At 36.4% G+C, this 26,351-nt stretch overlaps 1 protein-coding gene and 1 long non-coding RNA gene across 14 annotated transcripts in view; one reads left to right on the top strand and one right to left on the bottom strand.

Moving 5' to 3' along the window:
* Window positions 1–26,351, bottom strand: part of PPP1R9A (protein phosphatase 1 regulatory subunit 9A) — a 349,347-nt gene that overhangs the window by 201,947 nt on the left and 121,049 nt on the right. The window lies entirely within an intron of this gene.
* LOC132345066 (uncharacterized) overlaps window positions 24,989–26,351 on the top strand; it is a 40,119-nt gene continuing 38,756 nt past the window's right edge. Inside the window, exon 1 of the long non-coding RNA XR_009494167.1 lies at window positions 24,989–25,170. This is a non-coding gene — a long non-coding RNA (uncharacterized lncRNA). The remainder of the gene's footprint in view (window positions 25,171–26,351) is intronic.

Here is a 26,351-nt window from a genome sequence, read left to right as displayed (position 1 = left end):
TCTAACATGCAGTAAATCCAACCAGTGCATTTTTTCATCTCTAGAAGTTTAATTTGAATCTCCAATAATTTCCACATCTATTGTAATATCCTTGTGTACTAATTCCACCATTTGCTTAATCAAAAGATCGCTTTTTTCCTTCACCATGGTTTTGCCCCCCTGCTTCTTTTGTATTTTGGAAATTCCTAACTGAAAGCCAGATACTGTGAATCTTACTCAACTTCTTGCATCAGAAGTATCTTTGTGTTTCTACAAATACCCTTGAGCTTTTTTTCCTGTGATATGGTTAAGCTACTTAGAAACTGTCTCATCCATTCAGGTCTTGATTTTAACTTTTGTTAGGAGGATACAAAGTCACATTTAGTCTGGAGTTATTTTTTTTCTCCACTAAGGAAGTGAGACCCTTCTTTGACACTCTAAGCAATAACTACAGAATTATGAGATTTTCTTCTACTTTAGCTGTTGTGAACACTCTTTAACACCAGATATGGCATATGGGTACTGTTCTGTCTCATCCTTTCTGTTGTTTCATTCCTTGACCATTAGTACTTTTCTCACATGCATGCACAGATCAGTATCATCTCAGTCTTGAAGGGAGGATCTCTGGAGATGTCTAGGGTGTTCCTTTTGTGCAGTTGTCTCATCATTACTCATGGGCTGCAGGTGTCTTGGCTTCCCCAGCTACATCTCAGTGATTGGTAATGATAACCTCTTCCTGGGTTCTGCTTATTGCACCATGGTCTGGGTAACTTCCTTCAGGTGAATCTAGGCAATTGCAGAATCGCCTTTTTCCCCATCTCTCAGGGATCACTGTCTTGTACTGCCTGATATCCAATATCTTCACTGCCATTGCTTCATTCAGTTGTCCATTTTATGTTATTTCAATGAGGAGGATAAATTAAATCCTTGTTAGTACATCATGAACAGAAGCAGCAGTTGAATTTACTGTTGAGATGAACTTGAGTAGACTGTTATTCAACTTTATTATTATTTTAGAATCCTCTGCAGATTATGAGGAGAAGGCAATGGCACCCCACTCCAGTACTCTTACCTGGAAGATCCCATGGACAGAGAAGCCTGGTAGGCTGCAGGCCATGGCGTTGCTGAGTTGGGCATGACTGAGTGACTTTACTTTCACTTTTCACTTTCATGCATTGGAGAAGGAAATGGCAACCCACTCCAGTGTTCTTGCCTGGAGAATCCCAGGGACATAGGAGCCTAGTGGGCTTTGGGGTCGCACAGAGTCGGACATGACTGAAGTGACTTAGCAGTAGCAGCAGATTATGAATCTATGCATGGCCTGTACCTAAAACACATCACTCCCACTGTCCTGCCCTTGGTGCACTACTGATGTGCATAAAAGCACTGGGAAGTATGCACAGACTAATGAAAAATAACCACACTGCTATAATAAGCTTTCTCGGGAAAAATGTGTTCATGTGTATTTGATAATGAATACCAGTCAGCCGGGAGATTTATGAAAATGAAGATCTCAAGAACTGACAACTAATGGCATGAAAAGGCTGATGCTGACCTTCAAATCATTTGTACAGAGTGAAGGTCAACAAAATACAGTCCATGGTCTGTTTTTTGTACAGCCTACAAACTAATAATGGTTTTTGCACTTGCAACGCATTGTAGAAAGAAAATAAAAACAATAAAACAAAGAATATATGACAGAAACCATAAGTGCTCCCCAAGATATAAAATATTTCCTATCTGGTCCTTAAAGTAAAAGTTTTCCTAACTCCTAACATAGAGAATGAATGCTAAACAACTCTGGAAATTACATAATAATATATAAAATGAATATCAGAAATATTTTCAAGGTAAAAGCTCAAAACTTTTTTTGTGTTCCAATGGAAACTATGCAGCATATGTAGCATACCCCTTTGGGTTAAGGAAATGAGATTATACTGTTATCTGTGAGATATTTTTCAACTCTTGTAAATTACAGTGCACAGACAGATATGTAGATTCTGACCTGCCTGACAGTGTTTCGACATCCTGAAGAAAAACCAGTTCTGCTTTCATTTGCATGCCATCTCAACATTTTTCTAGCTCATATCAATCTATGTTGTTCTAACTTTCTCTGAACCTGTTATAACATCTACTTGGTGCCCTCATATTATATGAGTATGCTTGTTCATTATTAAATCTATAAGAAAGACATGATTTCACATTTTTCTGAACAGTAAATAAAAATCAAAAAATGAGAGGAAAGTAAAAAAAGGAAATGGAAGTTGTAGGAAAGGAAAATTTTTTTCTCTGCCTTCTTAGGGTCTATAATGGGGATGACAAATTAAATTAACAAAAAACATATTAATGAAGAAAACACATACAAATTTTATTGCTGTCTTTATTGTTTATATTTATTTATTTTTTAATTGAAGGATAATTGTTTTACAGAAGTTTGCTGTTTTCTGTCAAACATCAACATGAATCAGCCATAGGTGTACATATGTCCCCTCACTATTTCTGTCTTTAAATCTTGGGGGCATCACAGAAAAGAAGAGAAAACCCAAATGAGAGACTACACCTGGGGCCTCATAGACTATTTTACCACAGGGCCATAATTTGTGAGAAATGACTAAACAAAGAAAAAAGGACTTTGTACTCCTACAGGTGGTAAATGGCAGAAAGGTAACTCAGAAATGTAAGGCTTAAACTGGTCAGAAACATTTGGCGTACAGACTCGAGTCATCTCCAGTGGTGAGAATCACTGCCCTCTTCCTGGTACAGGAAGGGAGGTGGGAAAGGACCTTCCTTTTTTACAAATGGACATTTATTTCACCTTTACAAAAGAAAATTTATGCCCTGCTTTCAGGCAGAAAGGAGGCAGGCAAACAGCTCCTTCGATTTCTGGTGCTCCTCACTTACCTTCAGTTCAAACTAACTTATGCTAAAATAGCCGGTTTGGCATATTCTGATTTCCTTCAAAGCACACTAATAATTCTCATATTCAGTAACAAGCTGATAATACTCTCTACTTGATTAAAAAAGAATATAGATTATACAACTAGAATTTTTAATCATTTATTTCACTATTAAGGGTAATAACAAAACCATGAACCATAAAGCAAAAACTAGAAAAGAAAGGAAGCACTGGAAAGAAAAAACTGTGACACAGTAAGCTGGTAAAATTAAGATCAAACATTTCTGTCATAACAATAATTGCTTACTGAGCAATCAGCTATTGAAATTAATAAGAACGTGAGGCTGGATTAAAAACTAAAACCCAACTATATATTTACAAAAAAGGCTCATTTAGAATAAACTCACTCAAAAAAGTTGAAGCGATGACTCTGCAAAGAATTATCCAGTGACATGAGTCAAGAACAAGAAATAAATGGTGTAAACACTGGAATAATGGCATAAATATTAGAAGGAAAGAGACATAACTATAATTTCCAAGGGATAAAATTAAAACCAAAAAATCAACTGGAAAATATTAGCAACACTATAAGTAAGGAGTCAGGTTATAAAACTAATATGTATAAACTGATAGCTTTCTCATATATAAGTAGTAGTGACAGAAAATCTAAAGAAAGAAAATACCACATTTATGATTACCTTAGAAATTTCCCCACTAAATATTAAGATATTAAATTCTGAAAGTGAAAGTGGCTAAGTCGTGTCCAACTCTTTGCGACCCTATGGACTAAACAGTCCATGGAATTCTCTAGGCCAGAATACTGGAGTGGGTAGCCTATCCCTTCTCCAGGGGATCTTCCTAACCCAGGAATCGAACCAGGGTCTCCCACATTGCAGGTGGATTCTCTACCAGCTGAGCCACAAGGGAAGCCCATATTAAATTCTACTGAACTTATAAACTCAGTGCAGTCTCATTTAACTTACAAATTTCATGGGACTTATATTTTGAAATATGACAAAAAAGTTTAAGTTTTCCAGGAATGAACTACACTAAAGAGTGAACTAGAAATTTCTGGATAAAGAGTGTTGGGGAAGGGTAGCTAGAAATAAGAGGAATTTTTAAATATTACAAATATATAATAAAAAGATTGCTTATTATTAGTAAAGCAGTACACTGTCAGATTGGTGAAATAGAAGAGTCCAGAAAGCTTCAACTCAAATACACACATATAAGTACCATATACACATACGTGTGTGTATGCTGTCACTTCAGTAGTGTCTGATTCTTTGTGACCCTATGGACTGCAGCCCCCTAGGCTTCTCTGGCCATAAGATTCTCCAGGCGAGAATACTGGAGTGGGTTGCCATACCCTCCCTCCTTCCGGGGATCTTCCCGACCCAGAGACTGAACCCATATCTCTTATGTCTCCTGTGTTGGCAGGCAGGTTCTTTATCATGAGTGGCACCTAGGAAGTCCATATATAAATATATACGTATATAAATATATGCAACTTAAGTTTATGAGAAGTACAATATCTCAAAATCGTGAAGGGAAGATGAAATATTTAATAAATAGTATTTGTAAGTAAAATATTTTAACCATCTGAGAAAAAAAATAAACCTAGATCCTTAAGTTTGCAATGGATCAAAGATCTAAAGGTAAAAATAAAATTATAAAAGCACTAAAGAAATAGACAAGTACATCTTAAATGTGAGCCTCTGCTAGAGAAGACCTTTCAAAGAATGACATAATACTCAAAAGAAATAACAATAAAAATATGTAAACCTGAATACATAAAAATTAGAATAATCATGGGCAAAAAAGAAAAGAAGCCATAAACACAAATATTTCTGCCAAAAGTCAATAATAAACTGAGAAAATTACTTATAGTACAAATGGGCTAACAAACATTTACTCCCTCTAAAGAGAAAGTATCCCTAGAAAACAATATGGAAAACAATGATAAACCAACATGGAAAAAAATCACAAACAGTCCCCTATAGATAGGTATTCAAGTGTACTTATAATTAAATATAAATTAAAATAAAAATTAGTAAAACTAATCACATTAGCAAAAACTGAAAAATCAGTAATGTCTAGTATTGAAGAAGATAGGAGAAAAGCAGTCACATAATTTGAAAGACAATTTAAAAGACCAGTAAGTCACTGAAATATTGTTTTTATTATTTGAAAGACCAATAAATTATTGTAATATTAAAACAGGATAATCTGAAAATATTAGAAAGAATAAAATAAAATTTTAAATCCTGAAAAACAGAAAGATAACAGCTAACATACTATGGCTGTACTGCCAGGACTATTCTAAGTACTTTTTCAGAGTTAATATTAAATACTCACAGCAACTCTATAAGACAGATATTAATATTGTCCACCATTTTAAACATGAAGAAAGCGAGACATTGAGATGTTAAGTAACTTGCCAAAGGTGTCAAAGATAGTAAACACTGAAATTGGGGTTCAATCCCAGGCAGCTCAAGATACTGTGCTTAACTTTATTTTTGAATGATATACTCCATTTTAATCAGTTTTTTTTTAATTGAAATAAGTTGATATGTGCTTACTTTTACCCACTCTTGCAGTGTATCTTAAAGTTCAGGTTGCCAGAAGCTGTGTGTGGGTGTGCATATGCTGGGTAATCATTTTACACTAAAGAAGCATGTATGTGTATTTACAAATTCATGTATAATTTCTGGAAGGATACAAAGGAAATTTATTAGTAGTTTTAGAAAATGGGACATGACAAAACATTTATTTCTTGCTTTATATGTCCCTTTACTATTTTAATGTTTGACAAACATGATTTTTTTAAAAACATCAATACTTTGTCTACCTTATCTACTAGTCTTTTCAATCAGACAATTTTTAGTATTTATATTTCAAAACTAGACGAAAACTAAATATCTAAAAATCCTATACATGATTAATTTATCAGTAAAGAGGAAAGCAGAACAATAAATGAAACAGTATTATATACAAAGCATAGAAATATATGCTTCCACTTATATCATCTATTTTCTTTAATCTGTGATTTATTAGGATCCTTAGAAATAAACTGTTACTGAATTTGAGGTTTACTTATACAAGCAGACCTAGTATATAATTAGTATTTAGTACTCAAAATAATTTGTATACATCATGTTAACCTTCAATTAAAAATTCACTGTAGTTGATTAAAAGATTTCAGTATAAGAAAATTATACCATGCAGTATGAGATAGTAAGGTTGAAGGACACACCAGTCCAGACTGTGCCACTTCAGAATAAGAATTATTTTCAGCTCAAGGCAGCTGGGACTCAACAGAGGCAAGAAACGTTTTCTGCCCTCCCCTTTTCCAGCTAAAAACAGGCATGAATTTCCTTTGTGCAATCTGTGCCACCAAAAAATGATGCACCTAGTTAAGGTACCTCTCATGTGATTTACAAAAGTAATTTCATGTGATGACATTTATGTGTCGGCCTTCAGAAATGACATAATTTTACCTAAGTAGACAGAATTTCATAGTTCTTTTTTTTAATCACTGTATGGAGCTTAAGTCAGAACTAAACTACATTTTCAAATAGTTTCTGATTCCAGTGTATTTTTTGGAATAGTTTACAATTGTAACCAAATATGGTTTGGGTATGTTTATGAATTTCTAATCTAACTGGGGACTGAAAATCTTGATAACACCGTGTGTGTGTGTGTGTGTGTGTGTGTGTGTGTGTGTGTTTTACTAGGTATCAAAACCACGTAGGTAAGTATTTTAATGTGCTCCTGCCTGGCCTAATTACACGACAGCACATTCTTCATCACATCCATTAGGAGATTCTGGGAATGGGGAGAAGAAACAACAAACACAAATGTGCTTCCTTAACCCATTCAGTCCTCAAAAACTGGTTTAAGCAGCAGAAGGACTGATTGTTGATATATATTCATGTTAAAGACTCTCTGAAAAGAAGCGTATTAATTTTAGAAAAAAATATTTTGACAATTTAAATAATGATATCCTTAAAAATTATCACAATAGTTTCTACTTTACTACTTTATACAGAGAATGGACTCTGAAAAGGAACACATTATTGGGAAATCTGCCTTTGTGTTTTTGGCAGAAGATCATTTCAAAAGCTTTCATAACGATGGTGATGATATTCAACTGATCTATACTTTCAATGGTTACTACCAAAGTCATGGTAGAATTTAGGAGTATTTTTATTTTTACCCTCCAAGTTACTGCTTTAATTCATGCTACTGAAAAGGGTTTTGCTCATATTCTGATACTCGTGTAAAGCAAAACTTTTATGGGAACATACAACGTTAGACTATACTTTAGAGAACTTTTTTTGCACTATAATCATTTTCAAATGAAATTTCAAATGTTTCTTGTGTGCAAGAAACTGTTCAAACATAGAAAATGGCTTAACTTTTAAGAATTCTGTCATCTTACTGGGAACTTCCTGGTGACTCAGAAGGTAAAGAATTTGCCTGCAATGTGGGAGACCTGGGTTCGATTCCCTCAGGTCATCCCTGGAGAAGGGAATGGTAACTGACTCCAGTATTATTGCCTGGGAAATTCCACAGACAGAGGAGCCTAGCGGGTTACAGTCCAGGGGGTCACAAAGAGTCAGACATGACTGAGTGACTGAGGAAAAAAACTCAGGTCTTGAAGAAATCTTGCCATTGAAATACATATACTGGAAATGTTTAAAGAAATCCAAATTTAAACTTACGTTATACTTTACATATGCCTATATATTTTATATGCAACTATATTAAAACAATATTAATTCATAATATAAACTCTGAAATATCAAAATGATTAACTATATATTTTCTTTTTAATAAGGTAAAAGTTGTATACATTATACAAGTAGTTTTAACGTAAAATACAATTTTTAAAATGTCTCCCCTCAAAAAAACTAAATGATAATAGAATTAACATGTCATGGCTTTATATGAATATTCATATTCATTTTATAATAAATCTAGTTAACAAAATTAAATCACTTAAATTGAACATTAATGTATAGTTGACCCATATAATAGCTTGCAGCAATTAAAGTTATATGCAGAATAATATTTAATGAATTACATTATTTAAAATATGTTAAGGTGGGGAAAAGATATGGAGATAAAATATGAGCCTTTAACAAGTAAAACTATATATATATTCAATTAACGTTGGATGACAGTGCTACAAACAATTTTTACTTCCTTCTGACATATTATTTCTGTATATTTTTTACAAATAATTCCTTTTATAATAAAATATTTTCTTTTAATTTCAAAAAGACTGTCCTAAGCTATTTGAAAATTGTAGCTATTGAAAATGATGGTCCTAGATAGCTAATGTTTTCGTATGGTCTACTTTGTGCTCATTTAAAATTATCAAAAGGAGAAAGTGAGTTGAGCCAAGCTCTTGACAATTCTGGTTTTGCCACACTCTATGAAATGTCACACAAAAGATGTTCAACAAGATGTTGTACCCAGAGGAAAAAAAATCTCAATCAAGGATCTGATACTATTTGCCTTTGCAAGGAACCCTGAAAATAGATTAATCTCTATAATATGTCCCCAGTCTCAGCCTCTTCCTAGTTTGCTAGTTTCTCCCTCTGTATTACAAATTCTTCTGTGCCATTGCTAATTCACAACAAAGAGGATATTATGCTCAGGTACTTATTCTTGAAATCCTAATCCTACTAATTTTTGCCTGCTAATCCTACCAGACACTGAGATGGTATCAAATGATCTCCAAGTATGATCACTTACTCATGTGAGCACTGGATATAAATGAATCAAGTGAAAAATCTAATTTATAATTGCATATGAAAGCCAGTTTCCAGTTTGAAAGAAAAAGTGAAAATGAAAGTCACTCAGTCATGTCTGACTCTTCACGACCCCAAGGACTATACAGTCCAAGGAATTCTCCAGGCCAGAATACTGGAGTGGGTAGCTGTTCCCTTCTCCAGGGGATCTTTCCAATACAAGGATCGAACCCAGGTCTCCCACACTGCAGGCAGATTCTTTACCAACTGAGCTGTAGCTCAGTTGAGATAGAATGGGTTCAATTCCATTTTGAAATGAACCATAAATAAATGTTCCCAGTACATTAATGAAAAGCTACTTCTTTTTCCCTTGAAATTCTAAAAAAATGTTTTCTTGAAAAGTTTGGGTTTTTTTTTGCCAATTACACTATCCTTATCATCTGAAGACCTCCTCCAATTAAAAGTTATAAAACAGAAGCCACTGTTCATTAATATTCTCTTTTTTCATATAGGTAGAGATCAAATCATGATTTTACAGTAATCTGAAAAGAACAAAGATGTTAAATATCTCTAAGTGGAACTAGGTAATGACTATAAGAAGAGGGATCCAGGTAGGGGAAACATGATCCGACAAAATGCTCCAAGGAATCACAGAAAATATCATTCATCGTGATGCTGAACTTGTAATTCCGTAAGTACATGAACTCTGACAAAGTAGTCTTATTTCACAGGCAAAAACAGCATCTTACACATTTCTACTAGAAAGGACAATGATTGAAATTTAAATTTTAGCATTAGCCAAGTGTTCTGCCTTTTCTGATCCTATGAAATAGAAAAGTTACCGTTCATTTCCTCTCTGACTGCTGATTTTCAGTAATTCCTTAATTTGCTTTCATTGAACGGCTTCACAGGAAACTGTTACAAGGTCATGGTGGTCTAGTTACTCAAGTAAACAGTATCTTTCTTGAGCTGCACCTCCATTCAACAATGTTATTTTCAAATAAATTAAACCAAAATCATTTCTAATTGATATAAAAAGTTCAACAATGACAAATTTCCATCACCTATAATGGAAGAAATAAATTTTGCAAGGATATGAGGCTGACATCTATGGTTTTTACACACTGTGGAATGATTTCTAGAGAACACCAGATGCCACTGCAATGTTACGTCAAAGTTAACAAAAGAGAATCAAGCAAGCCAATAGCTTAGGAAACCTTAGTGTAAGATGGGCCAGAGAAAGTTTCCTTTGTAATAAAGGAATATTTGCACTCACAAAGCGAAGTCATCACACATAAAAAAAGGTACCTGAGGACAATATAAAATGGAATTATATGGCTGTAGCCCCAGAGGATAAGAAGAGCCCATTTTATTGTGTTAACAACAGTATATAATGAGATTCCCTGCACTGCCTATAGGAAATTGAAGGACCCCAGTGCCTAAAAGGTAAAAAGTAATGGCTAATTTTATTCTCCTCTGTTTTGGCTTTCTCTTGTCTGTTTGTTCACTCTGTCTCTGACAGAAGGATTCCAAGGAGCCAAAAAAAAAAAAAAAAAAGTTGTACAAAACAGGGGTCTCAAAGGCAGGGCAGGCACCTAACAAGTAAGAAAAAAAAAAAAAGCTTTTAAGTGGAGAATCCTGGCTGCTACTGTCTATACATGTCAATACTGAAAAGAATGCGGGCTGACTGATGAGCATAAAATTATGGAAATAAAAAGGCTGGAGAATATTACTTCTTATATACATAACCTTTATACAAAATCTAAATAAAATCAAGCCATCTGATGAAGAGTCTCCAAAGTGCCCTCGTTTTTCTTTTCCTCTCTCTCCCCAAACTATAGTTGGCCTTCTGTATGCAGAATCTATGGATACAGAGGGCCAGAGGCCCACAGGATCAACTATTAGGGACTTGAGCATCCTCAGATTTTGGTACCTAAGCCGGGGTCTTGGAACCAATTCCCTTCAAGGACAACTGTACCAGTCAGATACCAGCCACACTGGATTAGCACCTACCTTATTTAACTTATTTAACCCATCTTGGCTCAGAGGATAAGGGCATCTGCCTGCAATGCAGGAGACCCAGGTTCGATCCTGGGTTGGAAAGATCCCCTGGAGAAGGAAATGGCAACCCACTCCAGTATTCTTGCCTGGAGAATCCCATGGACAGAGAAGCCTGGTGGGCTACAGTCCACAGGGTTGCAAAGAATTGGACACAACTGAGCGACTTCGCTTCACTTATTTAACTCATTTAACTTAATCACCTCTCAAAAGGCCCTATCTCCAAATATAGTCACATTCTGAGGTACTGGGTTTTAGGGGTTCAGCATATGAATCTGGGGAGAGGGGACACAATTCAACCCATAATGGTATATTTCTGTTAAGCTGACTGGAGTGTTGTGCCCTTGGAACAAGGGTTATTAACTGGTGAATCTCAGTGTGGGTTGATGAAGTGATAATCCAGCAATTTAGTCTGGTGATTCCAAATATCTGTCAAAATTTTCCTCTTGGCTTAAAATTTTTTCTCAGGGAAGAATCTTCCTCCTGCTTGGAACAACATAAGGGAAGGAGACTGGCAATCTAACTATTCAATAATGAAGATAACCAATTGTTCTCAAATTCTTTATGTAATAAAACTCTTATCTTCTCCTAGTGGTGAAAATTCAGGAAGATTTTCACCTGTTGCACTGTTAGGGAGATTACTCAAAGCATCAAACTAATTTCCTGATCTTCTTTGCACATTCTAATTTTTAGAGGTACCTGGAATGTCAACTTCTGATGTTCTCAATGGTTCTCCATTTCTTTATGTGGGTCCAAGTTTCTGTCTGGTATCATATTCCTGTGTTTGAAGAACTTCCTCTAACATTTCTTGCAGCACAGGTCTGCTGCTAATGAATTCTCTCCCACAAAACTGTTTTTTTTTTCACTTTTATTTTTGAAATACTTTTTTTTTTTAACTGAATATAGAAATTTGGGTTGACAGACTTTATTTTTTCCAGGACTTAAAAAAATTTCACTCCACTTCAGAAGCAAGGCTTCTGAAAAGAATTCGGGTAAAATTTGTATCTTCACTGCTATGTCTGTCATTTAATCAGTTTTTTTTTTTCCTCTTTTCAAAATTTTCATTTACTCTTTCATTTTGGGTAATTTTAATATTAACGTGCCTAGGTGACTTTTCTTTATATTTATCATACTTGAGAATCTCTGGATTCCTATAGTCCATAATTTAATGCATTTTGTTATCTTTAGAGAATCTGCCCATTCTGCCCAAATATTTCTTCCATTCCATACTTTCTCTTCTTCTACATTCCCATCATACAAACATTAGACTTTAGTTTAAGAAGTCTTTGAAACTTTGCTATTTTCCCTACTCTCTTTTTCTCTTATTTTTTGGTTTGGGTAATTTTTATCATTCTGCCCTCAAGTTCACAGATTCTTTCCTTAACTGAGTCAAGTCTTCAAAATAGATCATTGAAGGCATGCTTCATCTCTGTTACTGTACTTTTAAGAATATTTTCAGCATTGGTCATGAATTAATGTTAATGAATCAAAAACATTAAATAAAGTGTTTTTACACAGAAACACACAATATAAAACAAGTTATATACTGATTTGTTGAGGAAAATGCAATCAAAGGCTCACAGGAATATAACACTATATTTTCCCTAGAAGCAAAGATGTAATATTCCCTAATAAAGTGTTTGCAGCAACATTATAGAACATAACTACTGTAAATAATAGTAGTTATTTACAGACTGTACTTTAAAAGATTAAAGAAAAAAAATTCTGCTGGATGCATAAACAATTTAAGGTCCAACTTAAACTATTACCAGGATAAGAAGACCTCAAAGTCCCCCTTTTTAACAATAAATTAACTGAAATGAACTCACATGATAAAACCACCTCACACATAATTTCAAAATAATAAGTATTATGACCTAATTAAAATATGAAGGAAAATAAGAATGTATGATAAACTAACGTATTTCATTTTATTTATACCTCAGACTCAACTACACTAAAAGACAAATCTCCATAAATTTCCACAACTCTTGACAACCACCAACCATGTATTCATTTGGCTCTTCTGCAATTTAAGAAAACTGTGAGTATAGTGTACAGAGCAGGCCACAGTAACATCTAGTGTGCAAACTTACCACATACCAAGTCCATCTTATGCACACGTGAGAAGCTGAGATCAGGTAAAATGTACTAAGACATATTACAGAGTTGTACAAAATTAGGTTTTGGAATGAAACCTTCTTAAAATAAATAATGGAATTCCTTTCTCTTTCAGCAAAATACTCTGTCAGTGACAATTTTTCCAATCACCCCCAGAGGCCTCTTAGGTGCACAGGCCACCAATTCTTTGCCAAGAAACCTCATCCACACTGCTCAGCATAAAAGTTTCCATGGCTCAGATAAATGGTTTTGCTTTTTTTCAGATCAGACTTTCAACTCTGCTTCATCCCTGTGACACTCTATTTGACCGGTCAATTTGCAATGGAAGTTTATTTTAACAATATTTGCAAGACTGCAGCTGCAGCCCTGCAGTCTCCCATCTGCCATCACACACCCACAGCCGCTACCGCTACCAAGCAACACTCCCCTTTCATAAAGGAGAAACACAAACAGAAGTGCTCTCTGACAGCAGAGTGTGTTGTGGATATTTTTCTTTAAAACATTTAATAGCTCTGCTAGAAGCAAAAAGAAAGGTAAAGATACAGTTTTATAATTACACTATGACAATCATAGCTGAACAGGAGAAAAAAATCACTCATCTGTGAGCTGAGCTGCTTCTATCTGGAGGAGCAAGAAGGACCTAAGAAGAACATTTTTGGTTCTTTCACACCAACATATCGGGGCCTGGGGAAGCTGGGGTTTGCAATTCCCTTCTTATGTCCTCTCAAATATTAATTATCGTGCACTTTTCATAAAAACAAGGGTGAGAATTTGAGTGTGAAGACACTAGTTTCTGACTCTGTACAAAATAACAGACAAAATGTTGGGCAGATTGCTCCACTCACCCTGAAAGGTCACCTAATTCATTCCTTTAACTCCATGCACCTGTCAGCTGTGCAAAGGAGGATCTCCTCTATCTTCAAGATATACACAATTACTCTTGTCAAAGGAAAATGAGAACCAAAACAATTACCAGAGGATACAAGCTAATGAGACTCTCTTCAATTAAACTGTCTTGATGATTTAATTTAAAAGTTTAGTGCCCTGGTACAGCATCTTCTCATGGTAACGCAGGTTTGTTCGATTCACTAAAGTATTGTAAGCAAATTCTATATTTGCTAACCTAGTACATCACTGTTTTTAATTTTAAGAATACTAATTTACAAGCCACGTCAGGTACAATGCTCTGTATTAATAGTTTTGCTGTATCTTGGGTAACAGTAACATCATATTGCTAACAGAGACAAAGTCACAGCTTACTAATGCCATTCAAAGAATGAGAATAATTCATTTTTTAAGTTTTGTGGTAATTTTTAAAATTTCTTTATCACAAAATTATAACACTGATTTATTATAATAAATTCAGTTATTATGATATCACCAAAGGAATTTTTGCCCAACTACTTAATATTTTTACAGATGTTGGCTCATACATGTTTAAAACTTCCTGTATATTTCCATAGAGAATTTCCCATTGGTGGCACTGCATTGAGCCTAGCACAAGCCCAGGAAGACAAAATGGTCAGAAAATTCCAGGTGTGTGTTTGTGCAGGTGTTTTCATTGTTGGAATGTGGGACTCCCCTTACAATGCAAATGATTTTTTAAACCCCATGTTATAATAGGATTCTGTTGGAATAAATGTATATCTTGATATGCATAATGTATTTAAAGCTGAAGGTAGAGTTTCTGTCTGTTCGCCTCCCTATTACCCCCTCCCCCATTTTCCCATCCACTACTATTGGCTCCAGCTTCCCTATGTTATCTGCCCCTAAACTAGGGTATCTCCAGCCAAACCACTGGACACTTAGAGACTGAAGTACACTGGGATTACGGAGAAGGCGATGGCACCCCACTCCAGTACTCTTGCCTGGAAAATCCCATGGACGGAGGAGCCTGGTAGGCTGCAGTCCATGGGGTCGCTAAGAGTCGCACATGACTGAGCAACTTCACTTTCACTTTTCACTTTAATGCATTGGAGAAAGAAATGGCAACCCACTCCAGTATTCTTGCCTGGAGAATCCCAGGAAGGGGAGCCTGGTAGGCTGCCGTCTATGGTGTTGCACAGAGTCGAACATGACTGAAGTGACTTAGCAGCAGCAGTAGCACACTGGGATTAAGGAAATATTTATTCACTAAAAGGCCTCATCTGGAAAGTGTACAGTTAGGTGATGTATGCATGAGCTTGCTGCCACATGGTACAAGTTCATTATGTTAAAATCTTATCTAAATTGGATAATCTGACCTAATGAAGTTTGAATGGGATAAAAGAGCCAACTTTCTGAAGATGCAAAACCATTCTTAGATGATTGTGCACGCATGTTAAGTCACTTCAGTTGTGTCCAACTTCATGCAACACCATGGACTATAGCCCATCAGGCTCCTCTGTCCATGGGGATTGACTACTTCAGGCAAGAATATTGGAGTCAGTAGTCATTCCTTTCTGCAGGGGATCTTCCTGACCCAAGGACTGAACCCACATCTCTTATGTCCCTGGGATTGGCAGGCAGGTTCTTTACCACTAGTGCCACTTGGACAGCCTTTCTTAGATGATGCCAGCATCTAAATCTAATTACAGCTCGTGGTGAAAATTTGGAAGTTTTTGACCTTTTCTTTTTAACCATGGTTCATAACTGAGTGCTTCCATTACTTAATTCCTATAACACCTGCTCTCAATTTTTAGTACTACTCAAGAAGGACCCTCTCATTGGGCACTGGTGATGGGATTATGGCTTGGGTAACCATGGGTCATGGCACTTCATCTGCCTTTTATATATCTGCTCTTTATTAGTGTCCAAGTTCAATTCCTTAGATATACTTTAATCCCTGCTCCATAAAGCCAATTTATACAAATCCCCAACTCTGCCCTAACTCCTTACTCAACTGCATGGCTACCTGAAACTCCCACCATCAGAGATGCACAGTGTGGAACAGCCAGCCTACCCAGACATTTGTTAGCTTCACGTAATGTGCAGCAAGAACTCAGATGCTTGGATTTCAGTTTCTTAAGTAAGCCTGGACATAACAAAAGCTGAGTCTTAACCCAGTTAGGGCTGAAGGTGATACCAAAACACCAGTCTGTGTGCCCAATGCACAGTGAATCCAAACAATACCAAAATGTGTGAGTTTGCAGCAGAGAACGGTGTACTGACGGCCCTGCAAGGAGACAGGTGGCTCATGCCTTAGAAACCTCAAATTGCCCCAAAGCTCTCAGCGAAGCCCTTTTCCAGGAAAGGCGAGGGAGGGTGTGGTGAATTGCTGCAAATGACTTGTTGTCAGATCCTGTTTCTTGAGGTCAGGTCATGGTCAGGTAACATGTTCCTGTCAATCTCCATCAAACAAACGTTATTCTCTGTTCTGACAAGAAAAGGCCAGGTTCCCAGGCACAACCGTCACCCTCCAAGGTCCAGTCCTGGCTGAGAGGAGGGAGATCTCGGTTGGCAGCTCCCTCAGCGCCGGGTCCCCAGACCTCGCCCAGCCGTCATCAATGAGGGAGCCGGGTACCCACGACCCAAGTGGCCCTTGGGCTCCTCTGGCCACCCAGACGCCACGGGCTGGGCCACAGACTCTGTTCTGCACAGACAGCTCCCGCCATTGGGTTACAGAGGCGGGGACGGGGGAGAGGTTCACCGCCCCTCAGGGCCTGGGCCGGAACAGTGGGAAGCCTTGACGAGTCTCTGGAGCCGTGCAGGACACAGCCCCAGCCTGTTCCACGGCGCCCCCAGTTCAGCCGCCAGCCTGAGGCCACGTGAGCTGGAGGCTCCTGAGGAGAAGGCCGGGATCCGCCTCTTACCTCAATCTCCGCCTGACAGCCACCACTCCACCAATCCTTGGCTGAAATGGACACTTAACAGTCACAGTGACAGCTGATTGCCAGGGGGAGGGGCCCACGGCAGCGCCAACCAATGTCCGAGCAGAACCACTAAAGGTCACACACAGGCAGGCGCTCACCTGGGGGAGGGGCCCACTGTGTCGCTGACCAATGGCTGAGCGATCATTAGCATCTCCCGGTAAGTGTTGCCTGGTAACAGAGTCGGGGTCAGGGCGGTGTTGGTGCACATTAAGGGTTGCTGTGCTGCAGGCTGTACATGGCTGTGCTCTATAACAAAGGCACTACAGCACTTACAGAGTTCCTGTTTTAGACTGAGACTTATTCCCTGTACTGTGCCAGTCTATACCCTGGAGTTTTTCAATTTCCAAGACCATTCCCAAAACGTCTGCTAGATCCTCCTCAGGCTACAGCTTCTCCCATACCTTCACCTGCCTTATGTCAGTGGCAGAACACCTCCGTCACGTGTTTCAGAAACCCCTTGAGATTGCTGTGTCCCCTCTCACTTGTCCAGGACAAGAGCAAAAGGGCTACAAGGGGGTCTGGATCAAGATCCAAAGTCTGGATCTCAATCTCACAAGGACCCAGTACACACTCAGAATGAAAGAAACGAAATAAGATCCAAACTGAAAACTGAGTGGTGGAATTATGGTGCTACAAAATTATTTTGGGGGGAGGGTGAGAGTGCTTCCCTGATAGCTCAATTGGTAAAGAATCCACCTGCAATGCAGGAGACCCCGGTTCAATTCCTGGGTGGGGAAGATCCCCTGGAGAAGGGATAGGCTACCCACTCCAGTATTCTTGGACTTCCCTTGTGGCTCAGCTGGTAAAGAATCCACCCGCAATCTGGGAGACCTGGGTTCTATCCCTGGGTGGGGAAGATCCCCTGGAGAAGGGAAAGGCTACCCACTCCAGTATTCTGGCCTGGAGAATTCCATGGAGGTATAGTCCATGGGGTCAAAGAATCAGACACAACTGAACAACTTTCACTTAATACATCACAGAACTTTTTGTCCTTGAAGCCCACACTTAATGTACATAAAGTTCTGTCATGTTCAACCTCACACAGAATACCAACTGCTTATGTTCTAGGATTAACAGATACAGAAAGGTGAAGCAATAATATACTCAGGACTACCTTCAGTGCTCAGGTCATAGTCTACCGGGAGGATAGCTTGGGCAGTTAAATCATATGGTCACACAGCTGACTGACACACAGCTCTCTGAATTCTGGGCTGAGAAGCTAGAGACCCTTATTATGCTGTTATTCTCTTGTACTTTGGAGAGAGTGGGCTTTTAAAAAAGGCTTAAAACCTACTGTGACAGATTTCTCTGGGACTTCGTAAAAAGAAACATGAAAGGATAAACAAAAAACTAACCAGGATGGCTGGTTATAAGGAGCGAGGGTTAGGAGTAGAAGAGGCCTGGGACAATTGTGGAAGTGAGTCTTAAATAAAGCTTTTTGTAAAGTTTTGATTATTTTCAACCATGCAATATCACCTCTAAAGAAGAAAAAGAGTGAAAAGCAATTACGATGGTACTTAGAAATTACAAAGAAAGAGAGATGATACATGAATAACTGAAACTGGAAAAATACCTCTTTGATATGAAAACGTTACAGCCCAGCCCTCACCTCCTTATCCTTTTTACCTTGGGTAAAGTCAATATTCCTGAGGACTCCATGTGGGCCTCCTTTTCTTCTCAGTTTATGTTGTCCCCTAAAAAGTCTCCTTTCCTAGACTGGTTCCATCTCCAGCCCAAATATATATACATCTTTTGATACATTTTTTTCCCCTAGGAAAAACAGCTTGTCATTTTTTTGCATTTTCCATCCTACCCAGCATAACATCTAACACCTAGTAATGAATTCATTCATAGTCCAGTTAATTATTTTAATTTAGCCTAACCCATTCTCCTCTACTTAAAAATTAATTAAATAGTCTAGCCAAAAAGAATCCTTTCTAGAGGTAAATCTACACAAGAACAAATGCTCTTTTTTTTTTCTTTTAAAACTAATTCTAGAAGTATCATTTAAGGTGACTTAACAACACTGTTGTCAATTATTTCTATTAATAGCACTTATTCATAAGGCTACTTTGGACTTACTAAGTCAGAATCTCTAGGTACAAACCTGGAAATACATGTTTCCCATATTGTTCATGAACCTCTAGTATTCAGATAGGTTTATAATGATTACTCTATATATCTTCCTAATAGCAAATATGGTCGCTCCAATTATTCAGAACAAAGGTCTTTCCAAATCCTGACCTACTTCCCATAACTAAGTTCAAAATGAGAAGAAAAGTAGATGATTAGAGAGGGGGTAAATGAAATAAATTTAAGAACAGTTATTCAATATAATTAATTTCTCTTCAATACTATACTGAAAGAGTAGAGAAGGAAGGAATCAAATAGATTCTGTTACACAGAAAATTATTCCAAGTAGTAAACTGGCCAAGTGGAAGGAATAAAAATGAATAAGCAAAGAAGAAGGTTACTGACAAATGAACTCAGAGAGGATTAGGAAAAAATAAAACACGGGGGTAGTTTTCCAAGTTTTAGAGGATGTGCAAGCTATCTTTCTTTAATGTACCTAAAATTTCATCTTGCAGTTCTTTATTGGGAAAAATGCCTCAAGTTCATGGAGGGAACTCAAGTTAAACCTCTCTACCATGACTATAACTTCTTATAAACCACTCTAAAGATATAGAATATGCCACGTCTAAATGAGAAACAAACCACCAATATTTGATGCTGCATTAAAAGGTAGTTACTAAACTGCAGCATTTTGGCTGAACGAATGATCTCATTACTATAGAGACAGTTTAAATTTTCCTTGTTTTGTTTTCTTTTCAGTATTCTTTGCTTTTCACCATATTCAGAAAAAAATCAATTCCATACCACTACAATTTGTGGCAATATCTAAAACAGCTGTGGCTGAATGCTGTAGTAGTTGAAATCCCCTAAATTACATGAGTGCAAAGACTGAATTTCTTGGGAACAGACAACAGCAGAAACAAAGAAAAAGCTCAGCATGAAGGCCAAACATATTCCCTAATGAGGCTTTGATGAAGTCATAAATTCCTCTTTTTCTTCTCTAAGTGAAATTTCCAAACAAACTATACATGTGTCACAAAGAGAAAGAGCAAAATTCAACAATTTTTTAAGGGGTAAATCATACTGATAATTTAATCAACTTTATATGTAATCTTAAGTTATCTCACAAATTCTAGCAAAGGTGTGTCTGATTATTTCTAGAACCATCTTGGCTGAATTACATAGCAAACAGTCACACATAAATACTTGACTTAGATTTTGGCCTTTTCAAGATTCAAGAGTGTAAAACTTCAATTTTTTTTAAGAGCTGCTATTGAAGCAAATACCTGCAAAAATATACTAGTTAAAATATCTGTTTTAAACAGATCAATGACAAGTTTCATGAGGTGAATGATATTGTATACAGCTGTAAATGCCATTAGTATTACTTCAGGCAAACTTAGCTATCATTAAAGCAACTTCTGGGAATATGGTCATATAATGCATGTAGTGTTCACAAACTGAAAAAAAACAGCAAAATCATATGGCAAGAAAAAAAATCATATGGCAAGAAAACCCTGGTAGTTTGCAACATCATAAGCTCACTATGATTAATAAGAATGCAACACTTCATCAACCTCAGACTACTGTGAGTTCCAGGATTTGAAGTAAAGACAAAGAAAGCCCCTCTCTGCTGCTCAAAGTATTCTACTGTCGTATTTAAATTATCTTTGCATGACTATAAACCAGTGTGTTCATTTGGCGGGGGGATAAATATCACATAAATCCATGGTTATATTATGGATTTATTGTTCCTGGATAATGAATGATTACAAAGAAATTAGCAAATTCACTGAACTTCTGTCATTCCAGTTTAACTGTTTATATGAGAACTTTTCCATTAAAATTCTTCAACACACAAACTCATAAGTATCAAGTGTGCTCTACAAGAAAAAAGTCAGTCTTTAGGAATTATAAAATATATATGCAATTTTAACAAGTGTAGATCGTTAAATTAATATCTCTATAACATGTGCCTTCTGAAAGCATTTTAATTTTCCAGTATGAAAACATTTATATACAACAGTTAAATAAGAAGTCAACAAACAACCACACTAATACCTTTTTTGGGTTGCTTTGTATTGATTTTTCTAATTATTAAGTAAAATACTTGGAGTATTAGTCCTGGAATATGGTAGGTACTCAGTAAATGGAAGCAAGAATAGGTACAATGTTTATGTAACACAATAAGTGCAAGAAATTTTTAAGTATGCTGAAATTACATGTGGGTTATGTAGTCAGGAAAGACTTCCTAGAGGATAAGGTACTTGAGTAGGAGAGCATTCTAGGTTGGAATGAGAAATAAATGGGGGAAAAAACACAGATATAACTGTATTAATAAGAATCCAAGGAGATGGACATGAGGCGAAAATCAGCTACAGTTAACAGAAAATTCCAAAGGCAAGGCTTAGAAGTGTGGATGTCTTCAAACAGGCTATAGGGATCACTGAAGGTTACTTGAAAACATCGTTTAAGGAAGATTAACCTACCTTTGGTGAGCCAGATGAGAAAAAGAAAACAAACATGTTAAATATTATCATAGTAACTTGGGAAAAAGTGATGAGGCAGCACTAGAGTTGGGTGTTAAGTAGTGGCAATAAAAACTGAAACTGGAGATGTTTCAAAGGGAGAATTAACAGAGCTTAGACGTAACTCCATGTCAAGAACAAAAGAGTGGGTAGAGTTAAGACTATTTCTAAGGTTTCCAGCCCAAAGGTCATAAAAGCTGGGAAGTTGGAAAACAGCAGTATTTTAAGTGGGAGAGAAGGGGAAAATATATAATACCTTCTAATTGTAAAAGCCCCCTAACATTTATTCCTTTCCCAAACATATATCTTATGATGGTGAGATGGGCAATGCAGATGTTATCACCACTTAACAAATCTGAGGAACAGGGAAGGAAGAATAATCAGTGAAAGTTTAAGGTAATTCAAGAAAATAGTCCCTTCTGTCTCCTATATCAAAGTTCTTTCCCACAAATAAATTTTGTTTATCATCATGATATATAATTCATCAGAAACAGATTATTCAAATTGCAATTATCAACTTGTTCTTATTCATTCAATAGATATTTTTGAATCTTACCTACCAGGCACTGTTGTAAGCACTGGATGTATTGTAATGAACAAGGGAAACACTATTCCTACTTTTTATTTCATGGGAAAAGACGAAGAATTCAACACACAAACACAAAATTTCAGATGGTGTTAAAATACCACAAAAAACAAAGGTTGGTGTGCTGAGAAAGACAATGGCTCATTTAGATGGACAGACAGGGAAGTCCTCGGGCTTCCCAGGTGGCTCAGTGGTAAAGATCCACCTGCCAATGCAGGAGACACAAGGAATGTGGGTTCCATCCTTGGATCAGGAAGATCCCCTGGAGAAGGAAATGGCAATCCCCTCCAGTGTTATTGCCTGGGAAATCCTATGGGCAGAGGAGCTACAGTCCACAGAGTCGCAAAGAGTCAAACACAACTGAGTGATGACTGAGCATGCATGCACGGGGAAGCCCTCAATGATGAAATGGTATTTGTGCTAAGACCTGAATAACAAGAAACTAGCCATGTGATATCCGGCAAAGTGTTTCAGGCAGACAAGAAAGTATAAAGGCTGTAAGGCAAATAAATACAAACAGACCAGTCAAGGAAGAGAAAAAAGGCCAGTGTGGAAGATGAGAGAAATGGCAGATGAGGTGGAAAGGGCAAGCAGGGGCCAGGGAGCCAAGACCAGTAGGGCCTCAGTGTTCAGGTAACTGTACATCCTCATTTGCCTAAGACAGAGCTAGATACTCCTGTTCTTCAGGTGCAATTACAAATACAACTTCTTTTCACCTGCAGAAAGTTCTGATTTCAATGATAAATTAAATGGTCACCCTAGTTCCAGGCAATGCATGATAAAAGACAGAATTAAATCCCAAATGTAATGGGAAACCGCTAGAGGAAGTCAGAGTGGATTACTTTAAAATGATCAATGTATTCATTTTAAAATGTCATGCTTCTGTACTAACATAAGTTAATTATATAAGCTTATTGTAGCTGTTTTTAAAATTCTCCTCCATCAGACTTCTCTTTTTAGGTTAAACATGGTTTTGTGATTACACTTCAAATCTCTCCTATCTTCAACACACCAAAATGAATTGAACTATCTGTATTTCTAGAGAGGAGAGCACAGACCCATCACGTGAGAGCAGACGCACTTGTAACACCAGCTGGCTGAAAGGACATATAATGACCAAAAATCTACCATGAATTTGATAGCTGTATAAATAAATTCACATTCATTGAATAGGATTGCTTCTACATACATCTGAAAGACAGCAAAACATGTGAGTCACATATTATTAATTCAACCTACAGTCAATGCTGGGATTTGCAGAACTCTTAAAATCACCCATCAAACACACGCAAGTTGGAAATTCCCTGGTAAAGTTTATCCCAGAGGTTTTTCTTAAAAAACAGAGATTATGTGACATAGGCTACAATTAATATTTCTATTATTGTACACGCATAATATTTATCTTTCACATCCAAGTTTTTCAAGTTAGCTCTGAGGAAAAAATGACCCTATTTATCTTAAAACCCTACCAAGTCACATAATTTTTTGAATGAACACTTAAAATGATAGGTTAATGAATGGGTTATAATACAAGAAGTCATAAAATAGATTTAACAGATGCTAACTATTAAGCAGGAAAATGCTCCTGAACTCTTATCATTTTAGTCAATAAAAAGTAAATGCTACTTTTTGGACATTTACATCATGCTTTATATTGTGCTTTTCATGCTTTGTACTACATCATGCTTTATATGCATCATCATGCTACATCATGCTTTATATTGGACTTTTTTGTACTATAATTTAATATACATTTGGTTCATGGGTAAACATATGGCTGATTAATGTTGATGTTTGGTAGGAACCAACATAAAATGTAAAGCAATTATCCTTCAATTAAAAATAAATGAATTTAAATATATATGTACACATTGTGCTTTAAGTAAAATTAGATGCGAAAGTACAAACATAGTGAACTCCTCTGTGGCTATTCTTTTTTAAAATAAATATTCAATCTGGAAAAACATAACTAGTTTTATTTGAATTGATCTTACAAATAAAACTGTATTCTAAGAAAAAACAAAATATTTGCTAAACTGCATGTCTTTATACTTATATTTGTAGAAGTATGCTGAGCATACAGCACAAATTTTTTTTTTTTTTAAATCATCAAACAACTTCTATATGTATTACTTCCAACTGCCAAGGCCTAAATAATGTGTCACCTTTAAACCTACACTTCACCCCACAACGCAAAAGGTTAAAGTGGTCCCCAATGAATTAATCAATATAGCTGACCAAAGTTACTGCAAATCCAAAAGGAAAACCGAAGGCAGCTAAAATAACTGGAGAGAATGGGAAAATTCTTCAAAATCTCCTTTAGTTTTAGCAAAGGTACAGCCCTAGAGAAAGTGTACTCATAATGGACTTTTCAGGCTCAACAAGAATGTCCGCAAGGGCACTCAACTATATTTACCACAAAGCAGTACCAGAAACATTCTTCACTGTGAACCAACAATGAGGTCATTCAAAACACAAAAAGATCCTGGAGAAGTAAAGTGATTGTGACTCAAGAAGTGAATTTTTAACAAGAAAGGTTTACAGTTAGTTGGGAAAAGAGAGTCAGAGATTGTGTCACTGAAGACTTAAACTATATTGATGGCCCTCTAGAATTGACATGGTACCCAACAACTAAAAAATGTACCATAAAACATTTGCTTTGAAAAACTTACTTAATAGTCCCTATTGATACAAGTTATTCATCTAGAATATAGAAGTTTAAAAGTCCTTAAAAATAATGTGAAGAGATGACATGACTTTAATGCCGTGGCTGGAACGAGTATAACTCCAGTGGAAGTAAGTATGAAATAACTCTCAGCTGCTGCCAACAATGGTGTGTGTTATCCAGCACCTGGAGGGATCTCTCCGGCCCCTCTATGCTCTCCTGAATTACTCCATTGTTGAAATCAAGAAATCCAGGAGAGGCACCAACACATGCAAAAAGCTTTTGATTACAAATGTCACAATACATTTGGCTTGTTGTCACAGATGGCTGCGGGTCATTGTTTCTCTGAGTAGGAACAAGGAAAAAAGACTTGATCAACCAAGTTGGTTACAAACATTCAGAAATAATTTTGGAATTTCAGGGTCAAGAAGACCTAAATGTTTGCTTTTTTTTTTTTTTTTTTCTGGAGGATCGCTGGACTCTTATTTCTGATCTAATTGAATCAAAGATGATGAATTAGAGACAAGCAATTTCATACTGGTATGAAAAAGAAGGAGGTGAGACGTCATTAGCACCTAAACAGCTGCTGATATCCCCACAATTGGAATCCACGGCAGAGAATCTTCAGAACTCAATCCAACAATTATCTATGTAAGCCACCATCTTTTCTCTTTAAAAATGTATCCTTTTATTTTTTTTAAAGTATCCTCTCAGAAAATGTGCATATTAAGAAAAAGATATAACAGAAGTGAAAAAGTACATTATATGATGCTACAAATTCCAATGTTATAAAATAGTAAGCGTCTAAAAGCTTATAGGGAATACAAGAGATCATCAAGTCACCTGCCTTTAGGAAAAAAATATCTAAAATCTTCCTTTAGCAGCTTGTTTCAGTGTTTTATAATATCTCAACTCAGCAATTATAACTGGCTATTCTCTGTTGCTGCAATTTAAGGTCATTTTCTCCATTTGATTTTTAAAAAGATAAAGTATATGTCAATATATTTCATATGCTTAAAGGAGTTAGAAGGAGTTAGTCATCTTACCTAGTTTTATAAGGACAAATAAAGTCTCAAATCTTTTCAATTTTACTCTTAGGATTTATTTTCTCTTCTTTTCATTCTTGCTCTTTATTGAATCTACTCAAATTTTACCACATCCTTTTAAACCAAATCTATTCCTCTAACAAAAACTGGATCAAAAAAATTTTTAAGCTCAAACAATGGAAAAAGAAGTTAATAACAATTTATTTACTGTACAGCCCTTTATAGTTTTCAAGCCATTCTGATATTTATTTTCCTCTTTTAAACTCATTAGAATCTTTGAAATTAAAAACAAAAAATGGATACTATATTTCTATCTTTCAAATGATACCACAGGGGCAAAATGCTCACATTTTTCTCTTTTAAACTTCAATTTCATATGGTAGAGGAGAATTTCATACAGTAGAAAGAAAAAAAAGTACAAGTGATGAGGAAGAGCAATAGTCAAGGCAGAAGAGACGAAAGGAGAGGGAATCCACTTCAGGTGACCTTAATATTTTCCTAAATAGGAGGTAAGAAAGATTCATAAAGGGTGTCTTTCAGGACTTGAGAGAAGCAGTTTAGCACAGTCATTGGGAGACAGAGACCAGATATTAACTACAAACAACAACAAAAAAACAGTAACTGCCTCATTTCCCCTCACTTAGCCTATGGTTTCACCTGGTGTTTATCCTTTTCAGTAAAATTTTAAAACACAGGATCTCCAATGTGCTATTTTTCTCCTGCACTAAGTGGAACGTAAATCTTGGCCAAACTAAAGAGTAAACCACTAAATCTTACCTCTGAATT

Source organism: Bos taurus, chromosome 4, assembly GCF_002263795.3.
Source record: "Bos taurus isolate L1 Dominette 01449 registration number 42190680 breed Hereford chromosome 4, ARS-UCD2.0, whole genome shotgun sequence".
In the NCBI taxonomy this organism is placed as follows: Eukaryota; Metazoa; Chordata; class Mammalia; order Artiodactyla; family Bovidae; genus Bos; species Bos taurus.
Note: the sequence above shows the minus strand (reverse complement) of the source record. Positions and strands in the feature narration are given on the sequence as shown.